The 13,528-nt window shown below is 34.5% G+C and overlaps 1 pseudogene; it reads left to right on the forward strand.

The window, feature by feature from the left end:
- Positions 1-229: 229 nt before the first annotated feature.
- The window catches only part of LOC149171996 (kinesin-like protein KIN-14U), a 92,067-nt pseudogene continuing 78,768 nt past the window's right edge, over positions 230-13,528 (forward strand).

A 13,528-nucleotide genomic window follows, 5' to 3' on the forward strand; every position in this document is an offset into this window, starting at 1 on the left:
TGTGCATGGATTCTTGATAAATTTGGGGAATATGATATATGCATAGAAAAGCCTGTTTCTGCAAATTGATGGTGGAGTTTGTAATTCATCTGAGTTATGGCACTGTGATGGGCTGCTACAGGCTTGCTTGCCTTCTAATGAGAGTTTAAAGCTTGCTAACCTGGATAAAAGTCCTCAATCAGCTTCACTGTAAATGACAGCCGATGTTAATAGGAAGGTGGTTTGTGAAATGGGTGCTGGGGGTAATATTGATGTTCAATTAGAAAATCCAAATTCTGAGTCCTTGTTTTATGAGCCACCTCGTCTGTCAAATTGGGATATTCCATCTGCTAATTGTGATTTGATTAACTCATGTGGTTATCTTCATCTGGCATATAGTCCACTTGGTGTGCGGCAAATGATAATGTCATCAGTTGATTGTTTTACTCCTCCTAGCAACCCATGGGGATCTACTTTCAATGACAAGAGCCCAGGATCTATACTGAAGAGTGCTGCCAAGAACTTTATGAATACTCCCTCTATATTAAGGAAACGGTTACGTGATGTTTCAACTCCTGTGGATGCAAACCAAAGTAAAAAAAGCAGCAGATAGAACAAAAGCTCATGATAATTTTATAACACCCGGTTCATTAGCTAAGAAGTATAATGAACTATTGGAATCTCTAGATGATGTGTTGTTTGACTATTGAGTAAAGGATGGTGTCAGTGGACTTGGATTATGCCAAAGTAAAAGGCGGACTCTAGTCTAACCGCATATGTCTACAGGCAGATTTCTCTGCTTTACGTAGTCAACTTCCAGGAGATATTTTGAGCAGATTAAAGTATATTTTCGAAAACTGAAAGAGGTTTTTATTCCTAACATAATGAACTAGAAAAACCTCTTTCCGTTTCTTCAAATTGATTATGAGCTGGGAGAAACGAGTGACTAACGTTGCGCTACGAAACTGCTGTAGGTGCAGTTTTTAATTTCCTGTTTTACACATCTTCTTCAAAGACAGATTCTGGGCAGCTGGAGTAGTGTTTTAAAAAACCAAAAGAGGTTTTTGTTAAGTACGGATTTCTTCACAAAAACCTCCTTCAGTTTTTCGAAATACGTCTTCTGTGAGAAATTACGAGCTCTGTCTCAAGACATATCTTTCAGCCAGAACATATGGGAGTAGTTGGTTCGATTGCAGATTTATGGATTAAATATGAAGCTGAAGTGAAGGAAAGTTTTCTCAAATGATAGTGCTACTAAAGCTGTTGTTGAAGATACCCTGGATGACAATGAACATGAGCCTGAGATCAGAAAACAAAGCTTTGAAGAAGGAGGTTACCAATTTGAAGAAGAAGCTAGGTAAACTAGCTCACTGATTTAAAGGGAAAGGTGCCTTTCTAAGTTTTGATAAATTTTGTTTAAGCTCCATCATTTTGAAATCATCTAGGTCCCTAACACCTGTAGAAAGGGTCTGAAGAAGTCATTAGTCTAAGCAAAAAAGCGTTTCAAGGCAAATATACTATGTTTTAGCAAAAATAGCAGTTTCGTAGCGCGCTACGAAACTGCTGTAGGTGTTGTTTTATAAGGAAGATGAGCAGTTTAATGGTGAGGTCAGCAGATTTTTGAAGGAAACGCCAAATTAATGAAAGAGATATCACTCAAGGCTATCCTAGCTATTCAGAGAATGACAGGTGGACCTTTTGCTAAAGGTAAAATTTTTGTCTCAAGTTAAACTTTTGTAAAGCTACTTCATGACAACTTAGGGTTTAGCAGAATGGCATACGAGGAGTATCTTTTTGGTTCATACACCTGGCTATCCATGAAACTTCCAACGCATTTGAAGTATGGTGAGGCTCATAAGTTTTGGGATATTAAAGGAGCTGGGACATGTTGCTTGATTTTCGGAGGATGGTAGGAGACAGGGACCGTAAAAATAGGGGTTTTGATCCTAATGATAAATGATCCATCAGCGCCTTCAGGTATCCAAAGTCAGCGTTCCTTGCACCTGTAGCTCAGTCATCTCAGCCTAACCAACAAAAGACAGTTGTCAAAGATCAAGAAAAGAATCATGCTACGAGGAGATGAAATTAGAGTTTTAGTTTGATTAAGACTCTTTGTAATTACAGCTCAACACTTTGTGTATTTAATGAGTCTGTTTAAAGTAGATAAGGATAGTTAATGATATGTCATCGAGCTCCCCTCATGCTTGAGGAGGAGACTCAAAGTAGTTAAGTTTGTTTTCCTATATATAGCGAAAACTCTGATGTAATTAGGGTTGGATGTTATTGAAAACAGAGTTTTACATTTTGCTTATGTAAAAAGACTTGTTGCAGTAATATAAGAGATTACTTTTTCTTCTCAAGATTCATATTGTGTTCAAATGCTCAAAATGTATGTGGTTTTGTCTTATCTTTCATATTTTACAGCTCCATAGGTGTGCAATCACTCTGAATTCACCTAGTTGCTCAGATTTCCTGTGCATATTTATGAGTTGAGGTTCCTTTGAGAAATGTTTTGAGTGTTTAGAGATTATATGCCTTGACTTCCATGAATGAGTAGTTGAATGGTTTACTGAAACGGTGTTTGACTCCATGAGCCCAATGGAAGAAATCTTATGTTATCTGTCCAACCAGTATGTTTGTTAAGTTCTCATTTCAAGAGTTAGTCCTCTTAGTGTTAATCACAATCAGTAGTTTATCTTGAGAGAGCCCTCTCAGGTTAGGGAGGCTAATCCTTAGCCAAGAGTCTGGTTTAAAGTAGTTGCATGAGATCTTGCTAAGTAGCAGCCCTTAGTACACGATTTTGTGATAACACTGGGTAAGTATTTTTGCTTCAAGAGTGTACACAACATGTGCAAGCTATAAATCCAGAGAGTAATTATTTTTAAGTTGAACTATAAAACTTGATGCAAGAGTAACTGGATGTAATCATAAATCTCAAGCTATAACATTTAAACGAAATAATACATCTAAGCATGAGGACTTAATCTCAAGAAAAACCATAATCAAATCTGAAGCAAGCAATTCAATTGAAAATAGCATCAATCAAGAGCATAGAAGCAATAACCAATCTCTTCTTAGCTGATTCCATCTAAGTCACACTCAATCTCAACTAAGCAATCCAAATAGAAATGATGTCAACCGAGAGTTTAATAGCGATAACCAAACTCATACATCTTATTAAATCAATAGGATTCATTGTCTTAAAGACTAAATAATTTAATCTACAGGAAGCTTAAATTGAATCAAATGACAAAGTTGTGAAGCACATAAGGTCAGAATTAAAGAAAGGTAAACTAACTACAATACATGAAATCGAAAAATAGCAAACAATATAAAATAACAGAGAATGGAAAAACATCAAACCAATTAAATTCACATGAATTAGAAAGATCTAACATAGAGAATCACAACTTCATCCACCAGGGATCGGGCCATAGCCTCTAGCGAATACTGTTGAGCTACATCAAAGAAAAAGAATGAACAACAACACAGATTATGTATTAACCATTATTTGTAATCCTCATTATAGCACGATGTGTTCTTCAAAATAACATTTTGTATATTACAATTGAGGTCCCTAGAGAAAAGTTAAATCCCTCCATTATATCTCCTCCTATCCTATCCTATCTATCTCTAACCTAATCTCTAACCTCTAATAATCCATCCTGAATCCCCTTCTTTCATCTCTGTTTTCACTTAAATACATAGAGAGCAGGGAGAAGTTACAACAGAGATGATTACAAAATGATTGCCATAACAAAATTGGATTGTTCACAACAAATTGATCAGAAAGATCATGTCTAAAATATATTTCCATCAACATTCAACAGGAACAAGTCGATTTCTGTATTGCAAGTAAGATAATTTGGAAACTGGCCGCAACAGAAAATCTGAGAAAAACATCTTCAGAGAACCTTTTGTTTCTCTTAATATAGACCGAATTTGAGAAGAATGCACAACAAAAAAATAACTCAGTCCGTTCTGAAGAAAGCCCATGTTTCAGAATTTCCAAATTCTTCTCCATTTGCCCGATACGTCCAATGAAAAGCTATCACTTCTTATTCCAGCAAATTTATGAGTTGGAATATTTAATGATGAGTTGGATATCAAATTTGCAATCTGGAAAATATCTTGAAGGCTAAAATGGTGAGTGGTGTTACAACAAATTTATTAATAAACCATCATTGGTAAAATCATGCATAATAATCATCAATTTATTAAAAATAATGGAGAAGAAATAATATTTATCCATAAGAGTATAAATAATTATAAAATGAAATTATATGATAAAGTATGACAAATGAAAGGATAAAGAGTGGTAGAAATGGATGAAATAGGCGTTAAAGAGTGATAATAATAATGACAAACTAGTAGCCCAACATACCCCCAAACTGAATATATTGCATGTCCTCATGCAACCCAAAGCCTCTTTATTCACCAAGCAATAATACAAAAATTGTTCATCCCAACTCATGAAATGGATGGAACAAATGACTTCTTTTTCAAATAATGAATATTCAATTTTAGCAATGTTGATGAAGGTGTAACAATTTTTACATTGACATTCGACTATCTGTATATGAAGCTGCATCAAAATATCATATAAGTAACAAAAGACTTCATTAACCATTTTCTCAAAAATTGCAAACCATATTTTGCTAAAATTTTGCAAACAAATTTCTACTATATTAATGCTTCTATGATCCAAATCATATCGCTTTGATGCACGGATCATGAGATATGAAAAAAATGGCTATAGGTGATAGTGAAAGATTTCCAAAATTTTATGAACTAATTTAACTTGAAATTATCTGGGTTTGTGTATTTTAATAATACCTCTTTGTTTTTCATAAATCGCAAGAACTCAATTCATAGTTTTAAGTATATACGCAAACCAATTTCTACATTGTATAAAAATGAAATTGTATGCCTTAAATGTGAAAGAAAGTAGAAAACATCCATCATGTGTAGCAATTCCTCCCCCAAACTGGAGAACTAGCATGCCCTCATCCAATGCTAGAAAACAAATTGAGGTGGTTGCTACAATCTATTGAAATCTATGCTTGGTGTAAAACAACATGGAATAAGGGAGGTGTTCAGAATAAATAAGAAGATCAATGGATGACAAAGAATATTAATGGCATGGTCATAATAAATAAATAAATGAAAGGAACACTCGCCCAAACTGAAAGAATATATGTCATTGAAAAATTGGAAGTGGTAAAGATGTGAAATGAATGATGATAAATAATTCTCAATGGATTTTCATGAAATTTTCCTAAATTTGTAATAAATCATAAAATTATGCTATTTTACCTCAAGTTTTACCTCCAAAAAAAATGTGGAATGACATGCATGGACTGGAAATTGTTGAAGCTGATGTAGGCTGAGTTGATGTTGAAAGTGATGCAAAAGGTGGAATCCAGGCAAGCACATCATGTCTAAACAATTGTTCGTGCTCGCGAGTTTCTCGAGCCCCTTCTGTTAGTTGCAATAGTGTGGCCTTGCTACGAATAGAGTTCCCCCCATACTTGTTGTTCTCCTATAAACAAATCACTATTTTGCATGCAAATTTCTTGAATTCACAGTTTTAGTTTTGAACAATAACAGATAAGTCGTATGCAAAAATACCAATCAGAAAAACTTTTGTATAAATGCAATACTAATATTTTGTCAAATCAACAAGTTATGGTAGAGTGTAGTAATTATATCGCATGTTATTCCATAATGCATACCTTCCCCCTACAATTGGAAAAGGGCGTTCATGACCATAAAGCATAGGAAAAGTGTTGTTCTAATGGCAAGGCAAGGGAATGAATAGTACGATAGTAAATGAAGCAGAGTACACATATCAATGATAGGACGACAAGAGGTATGGTTATAATGAGAGCAGAGTGTGTAAAGATAGTTATGAATAAAAGATAAGATGTTTTGGATTGATGATACTAGTGCCTAAATCTACCCCAGGCTGAGAAAGGCAGGTCTAGGGTAACATCAAACCATGCTTAACTTGGTAGCTAGCCCTACCAGGTCGGGAGAGGGCTCTCTCCTTATCAATCTCAATGAAACTTTATCAAGGAAGGCTTGAGATGACTGATATAACAACTAATTTTAGGCTAGGTATGCTTGCTTAGAGGAATTTGATTGATTTTAATGGTTGAGTTGTTGGATCAGATGGGAAGACAGTTTTGGGTCTCGGAAATGAACACAAATTTGCAGAGGTTTCTGTGGGGAGAGGTAGACAAGTGTTTTAGCACTTAGAAATGAGTGTAATGGTGAGTCTAAAGACTGATGAGGAGCTGGAGAGGGCATGAGAATGTCATTAATCCTCTTCAAATAGTAGAAAACATGTAAAACTAAATAAACGCCAAGGTAGAGCACTGAAACATCAATGAATTCTACCTTTTACACTTGATTCATTTAGTTATGCAAAATAGTAGAGATGATGGCAGACATAAACATAAGATCAATTAATAACAAAGAATAAAACAATGCTAATTCACATTACCACAAGAATCGCACAAAATACTGCAAAACCCTGGTTTATTTCCTTGCCAAACTGTATAATTGATGTACAGTAGTGCTCAAAGCATCCACAATAGTCCAACCCTTACAAATGACTGAAAAAACACATGATATAGACCTCCAAACTATCTATGCTATCCATCAGGGGCCGTATATATGAGAATAGGGGTGGTTTCAACCATATCTAAACTAGGAACATAAAAATAGGTAGTGGAACAACTTGCCTCTAAAACCTAGGAAACTTATTCATTCAACTCTAAACCACCTACAACTGATGTATCTACCTTATCAAGTCATTTTTTATCATTTTTACATCATAGTACATCAATTTATATCATGTCACATCATGAATTTGACCATAAAATAGAAAAAGTCAAACTAGAAGAAAACTAGGCGAGAAAACAAAGTTTTTGAGGAAAATTGGCACTTTTTCATCTTGTGCATAGCACCATTTGTTTTGCGCATAACGATTTTTCCAAGATGCTTTTATAGGCCTTCCCAGTGTCCAAATTGGGTGAACGATATCTTGTTGGAAACCTTATTGAGTCTGATTTCCAACACAACTTGAATTTTTCAATTTTGAGTTCATTTGCCCTGTCAAAAGTCAAATCTCCCAAGACTGGTCAAAATGTACAAAATGAGGTTGTCTAAAGAAAGAGTGTTGTTGCAGTCAACTTTTGAAGGTTTTCCTCAAATACCAATTGAGCTAATGATAGCCCATTGGAAATCTCTTTGTGTCTAATTAGCATTTCACCCATAAATCAAGTAATTTGGCCAACCAAGCTAGGAGAAATATTTGTTTTACCAAGGTCACTTCAAAGGTGCATCAATTCTCCTAAGGCAACTGTATTTTTGACATTTCTATAAAACCATGACACCTGTGTAAAAATTGAAGGATATTTTCCTTCCTTGGCCTATTTTGGAAAAACGCCTCTCTCACTTTCGCCAAATTCATCTTCTATTTGTCAGAAACATCATTGGAGTAAAACCTACCCCGATGTGTCGAATAGGGGATTTGTCGAAATGAAGGGAAATGAAGGGGATAAGGGGCTTCTAAAATCTTGAGAAAATTTTGGGAAGTAGGGAGGGATGTTAGGGAATATGGGAAAGTAGAATTTAAAATATTGAGTGAGGGGAAGTGGTCCAAAAGGGCTAAACACAGGCCAAGCCTAGAAAATTATCAAATTGTAGCAAGAAACTAGGGTTTGTGGGAAAATGAGAAATTTGAGAGATATCAGTGATGGAAAGTCTTTAATAAGGTACATTAAGGATAGGGGAAGGTGTATGAGCATTAGGATACAAGCTTTGTTGATGATTTTACCATCCAAGGGAAATTACCTTCAAAACCCTAGGAGAGGGAAATGAGCCTTACCCAAGTACAACTGAAACACGAACAAGGTGTAAAATGACCCATTGGAACCCAAAATGATGATGAAAACCCTTTGGATGATGGTATACTTAGCTGAATGGTGGCATGGACTGACCTTTGGACAATTTTGAAAGGAGTGCAAACAAACCCTAGACCTAATACCTAATGACCAAATTTTACTTGAAAACTCACTGAAATGAAAAAATTTGACTTTGACACTCTGAGACCACTTTGTAAGAGCATATTTGATCACTGGAGGAAGGCTGCGAAGATTGACACTAACATATGATAAGTTATGCGAAAAATAAAAGGAGAAGAATATGCCAAAAATATGCTTTGCTGACGGTATTTTAGCCGAAAATGATGCGACTGATCTGAAAACAAATTCTCACGTGTAAAGTTTCAAAACGGGGAGAAATTAAGGAAATAACTTCTCCAATAAAAAAGAGAAATAAGAAAAGGGTATTGTAGTACTAATTGAAGATAAGAAATGACTTTAATACCATATGTAGAGCCTCTGTTACCAGCAAGCGTCCATAGCCTTGGCAGGGTTTCTTTTTAACCCATATGAGCTAGGATCCTCAATTTATAAATGGAGAGTTCCAGTGTTGTTCTACAGAACAGATCAGTGTGTTGGCATGGTAACTAGATAACCACACTTCCATTCACTTGGATGTAGCAAAAGTGATCAGGTCAGCTCGTGATGAGACCTCCTGTTCCTAGGATAATTTGGCTATCCAATTGATCATAACCCTGGTGTGGTGACCATAATGGGAATGTCACTTTGTTACAGCCTTATGGACATGGTAGGCTGGCTCGTAATGAGACCCCCTATCCTCTATCTGCAAACAAAATTTTGTTGTTATTACACATTTTTATGACAAAAAGAGGGAGGATCAATACTCCTTAAGAGTAGGGATGGTGGAAGAAGTTGAACATGTCAATAGAAAAAAATATACCCATAATCTCGTTTATTACAGACAGAGAATATTATAACCTGAAAGGCTAGAACCAACATGGTACTAAGATGATCAATCAGTATCATGTACAGTAGAAAATGATGCAGTAAAGTAGTCAATAAATAAATGTGTCCCTTTTCTTAAAAATAACCTCTCATCCAGAAGCTGCCCTATTAAGGATCATAATGTTAAGGATATTCACCTGCCTCCATAGACTCCATAATTCTTGTCCTCCTAAAAATATTATACTTCATGCCGTGAAAGGGAATCAGAAAAATGTGGTTGAGATGAACTAGGAATAATCCCGCCAGAGGAAGGAGGTGTTATTCACAACACACGAAACTTCACAAGAAGCAAAAATGTTGTTCCGAAGAGAGAACAACAAAAACACCCAAAAAAAGAGTTGTTCCCTAGAGATAACAACAAAAACTCTAAAAATGTTATTCCTTGGAGGGAACAAAAAACCTCTAAAAGGTATTGTTCCGTTGAGGGAACAACAAGAAAAAAAAGACACTCAAAAAAAGTGTTGTTCCCTCAAAACTTGAAAAGTGTTGTTCCATAGAGGGAACAATAAAGAAGAACACACACAAAAAGTGTTGTTCCATATAGGGAACAGTAAAAAAAATGCCCACGAAAAAGTGTTGTTTCCTATAGGGAACAGTAACTGTTCCTTGTAGGGAACATCAAAGAAGATGCACATGAAAACTGTTGTTTCCTATAGGGAACAACAAAAAATACACACAAAAAAGTGTTGTTCCTTATAGGGAACAACAACTATTCCTTGTAGCAAAAAAAAAAAGAAAATGCACACAAAAAGTGTTGTTCCCTATAGAGAACAACAAAAAATGCACAAAAAAAGTATAGGGAACAACAAAAAATGCACACAAAAAGGTGTTGTTCCCTATAGGGAACAACAAAAAGAAAGCAGCGAGAGGAAAACAACACAAACAAGCAATCATTCCTACTGCTCTAAACAACAAAATGGAAACCATACGAAAGAAAGAAAATTGAGAAAAATAGAAAAAACAATCACAAGTCTCAAAAATAACTTTTTATAGAATTGGGTTTGCCGAAGAGTTGCCTTCTGCAACTAAAACTTGCATGGTGGGGTCCTCACTGTTCAATTTCCAATGGAGCGGAAACTTCAATTTGAAGGAAGCAACACCTGAAACAAAAAAAATAAGAAAAATCATAAAAGAAACAACACTTTATTTAGAAACAATATATAAATAAATAAATAAAGTTACAACAACTATGATGTTAGTTCCTAGGGAATATCAATTTGTCAATGGAAAATAATGATCTTTTGGAAAAATGTTTTGGCAACAGTGACATGAATCTTCGAATGGAAATAAATTCTTCATTTATTATGTATGATTCCATTAAGTAATGAATCAAATGAAATGCCCTTGTTTCATTAAAATTTCTTTCAAGAATCGCTCGTCCATAAATTAACCTTATTTATTCTCATAAGACTTGCAAAAGAACGAGTGTCTACCTGCAATAAAACATTAAATCATGGAGAAAGAGAGGTGATCAGGCTCCCCTAATCAAGGAATAATGAAAAAACTAACAAGTAGTTACTCTGTAAAACAAATCTATGGAAAAAATAACAAAGTAAAATTTATTTGTCACCTGCGAGAGAGCAGTGGTTGACCATACTAACCAGTAGTGTTTTAATCACAACTCCTTTTTTTTTGTCTGATTCAAGTGATTCAAAATTAAAATGAGAGCTAATTCAAAGCTATATCACCAATAGAAATAGGTTTTGAAAATTCTATGATATGATATGTCAATTTTACTCAGAACAACTTGCATAACAGAGTCATTTTCGATTTCCCACTTAGAACAACAATGGATATTTTAAGCATAGTTTTTTCGTTTGATGACGGATTCGAATGATTAAAATTGGAAATGAAATTATATTCATTTATTTATCTCCAATAGAAATATTTTTGAAAACAGAAAGAATTGATGGGTCAAATACTCTAGTGAACAGCCGGAAAAGCAGAGTTTTAAGAGTGCTAATTTGCGGTAGATAGTCAGTATTTTGGTCATAATGTTCTCATATGATATCAAAAATGAATGATTCAAATTACATTGTAAACTAGATTCATAGGGGAATATACCATAGGAACATGTTTTCAAAATATAGTCATTTAGGCCTCCAAAATCTAACTGTACCAACTTTTTTCCTGAGCTACGTACTAGACACCAAATCATTGTTTTGGTTATAAGATTTTCATTTCAAATTCAAATTAAGTGATTAAAATTGGGTTGGAAAGAAAAAATAAACGGCCAATTAGGATAGAAATTCATTTTTAAAAATATTCGCTTTTGGTCCTTCAAAACATCACTATTCCGACTGTGTTTCCAGAAATTTCATCAAGCCCACAAGCCAAAAAAATATGATATTCAAGAATTTTTTCAAATTGGTGACAAAAATTAATATGAGTGATTGTAGAAGTGTAATTTTCATTATAATTCATCTACATATACAAATGAATTTAAAAATTTATCACCGATGTTGATTTCCACAGTGTGTTGCAACAAAAACAACTATTTTTACATTAAAAAAATGTGTTTATGTCATTTCCTTATTTATTTTATTTTCTATACTAACCTATTCTAATTTGAAAAATTAATATGATTACGTATAAGAGTACTTCCAGTGGAGCCATTTTCGAAATAAGGCCTCAAGTATGTATATACCCAAATTTGAAAAATGCATATTAATAAATATTAGGGTATGAGAAGCCAACTTCCCTTGAAAAGATGGTGTAAGAAATTGTTGAAGTATAGAGTGATGCTGCAAACAAATGATGGAGTGAAACCAATCTTAAATATATCCTTTACTTTCTTGATTTCCTGTAGCCATCATATCATGAAGTTCTTGAGCTTTTAAAACAACTTGTTGATGCAAACTAGAAGAAGCCTCATTTTTTTCCATAACCTCTACAATTTTTGGATTTGAAACATTCTGAATCTTAGTATAAGTTTTCTCCAATGGTGCATGTGAGATAGAATGGGTGGGAAGGGTGGATAAGTTTTTCAATTCAACACTGTAAGCATGTTTTACTAGTTTATTATGGTGGGGGTGTAGAATGAGTTGAACAGGAAATTGTGTAAGGAATGAAGCATTTTGATGATGTAGTTGATTGGGTTGAGTGAATGATTTTGATAGGAAAGAAAGATGTTGTGGAAGAGTTGGTGGAGAATATAGAGGATGTGTTTGTGCTACAAGATGAAGGAGAGTAGTCATGCAATCATAAGATAAACCATGCCAAACTTGTAGACAAGATTTGTGGGGGTTATATTGAGATTGACATGGTTGCCCTAACACATGAGTATTCCATAATGGATTATGCAAGTAAGAAGATGGAGAGGAAGTGTTTTGAACCATACCTGTAGGCCATGCTTCCCATGGTTTTGACCTTGTTGCAGCTTTCTCATCTCTTTGATATCCTACTTCCATCCTAGATAAGGAAGAACAACTATCTGTGGGATGCTCCTTTTGGTAATGAGGGAAAAAAAAATTCTTCAATTTCGTGATTTTTTTGAACCTGCAAAACATCCAATTTTGAATTTAGAGAGCTAATAAAATCAACTTTAAAATTTTCAAATAAAACATTGATTTCAGCTCTTATGTCTCCTGTTCTTGTAGTAGATTTGGAAAAGAAAGAAGAAAATTCTCTAGAATTCTTACCAGCCTTGGAGATTCCTCTTGAATACCTTATGCACAATTCAAAAACATCATCATATGACAACTGAGAAACATCACATTTTCCTTTCAGATTTAAGAGTTCTAAAAAATCATCTTTGATTCCTTTGAGTAGGAGTGTTTTTAAGATCTCTTTTTTCAAATACTTATGCTTTGATTATTGAAGGTCGTATCAAAATCGCTCCACATAGTCCTCCAAGCTTTCATCTTCCCCTTGTATCATATCGAAAATATCTTCATTTTCCTTGCAATAGTTGTGGTACTTCTTCAAGAATATGTTCTTCATGTATTCACATGCTTGGATGCAGTTACCACCTAGGCTCATGAACCATCGGAGAGCTACTCCTTTCAAAGTAAGAGGAAACACTTTCAACCTTTGATCATTAGTATAATAATAATATCCTCTACAAAGTATTCCAAACTCAAATAAAAATGTATCTGGGTATTCGTTTGCCAAACCATGTGAATTTGGTAGAGAATATGGGGGAATTATATGCATTTGTGTCATTCCTCCTAGATGTTGGATAGGGAATTCAAAAATATAAATGTGAGCCATTTCTTACCGTAATAGAAGATGTTCTTCATGTTTTTCTTTTAGGCTCATTCTTCAAATGTTCCAGTCAATTGGTTAGTGAAATGGGTGCTGCTTACATCACCACTCGAGTGTAATTATGATATTTTTTCAAAAATTATACCTTTATATTTCCTACTTCAATTCTTATGAAATTCTGCTAAAAAGAGGGCGGGGGAGCAAGCACTTTACTTGCTCATTATGTAGGTTCTTACCTTCCATTTTTAATACTCAATTTTTTCACAGTAGAAAAATATTAAACACCTACTTCAACTTCTATGAAATTGTGCTTAAAAGAGGGTGGAGGAGCAAGAACTTTACTTGCTCATTATGTAGGCTCTTACCTTTCATTTTAATACCCAATTCTTTCCAAGAAACAAAAAATTCATCACTCTCTGTGACAT

Source organism: Pinus tabuliformis, chromosome 4_2, assembly GCF_031772625.1.
Source record: "Pinus tabuliformis cultivar Carrire ecotype Pingquan chromosome 4_2, CPIR1, whole genome shotgun sequence".
Lineage (NCBI taxonomy): Eukaryota > Viridiplantae > Streptophyta > Pinopsida > Pinales > Pinaceae > Pinus > Pinus tabuliformis.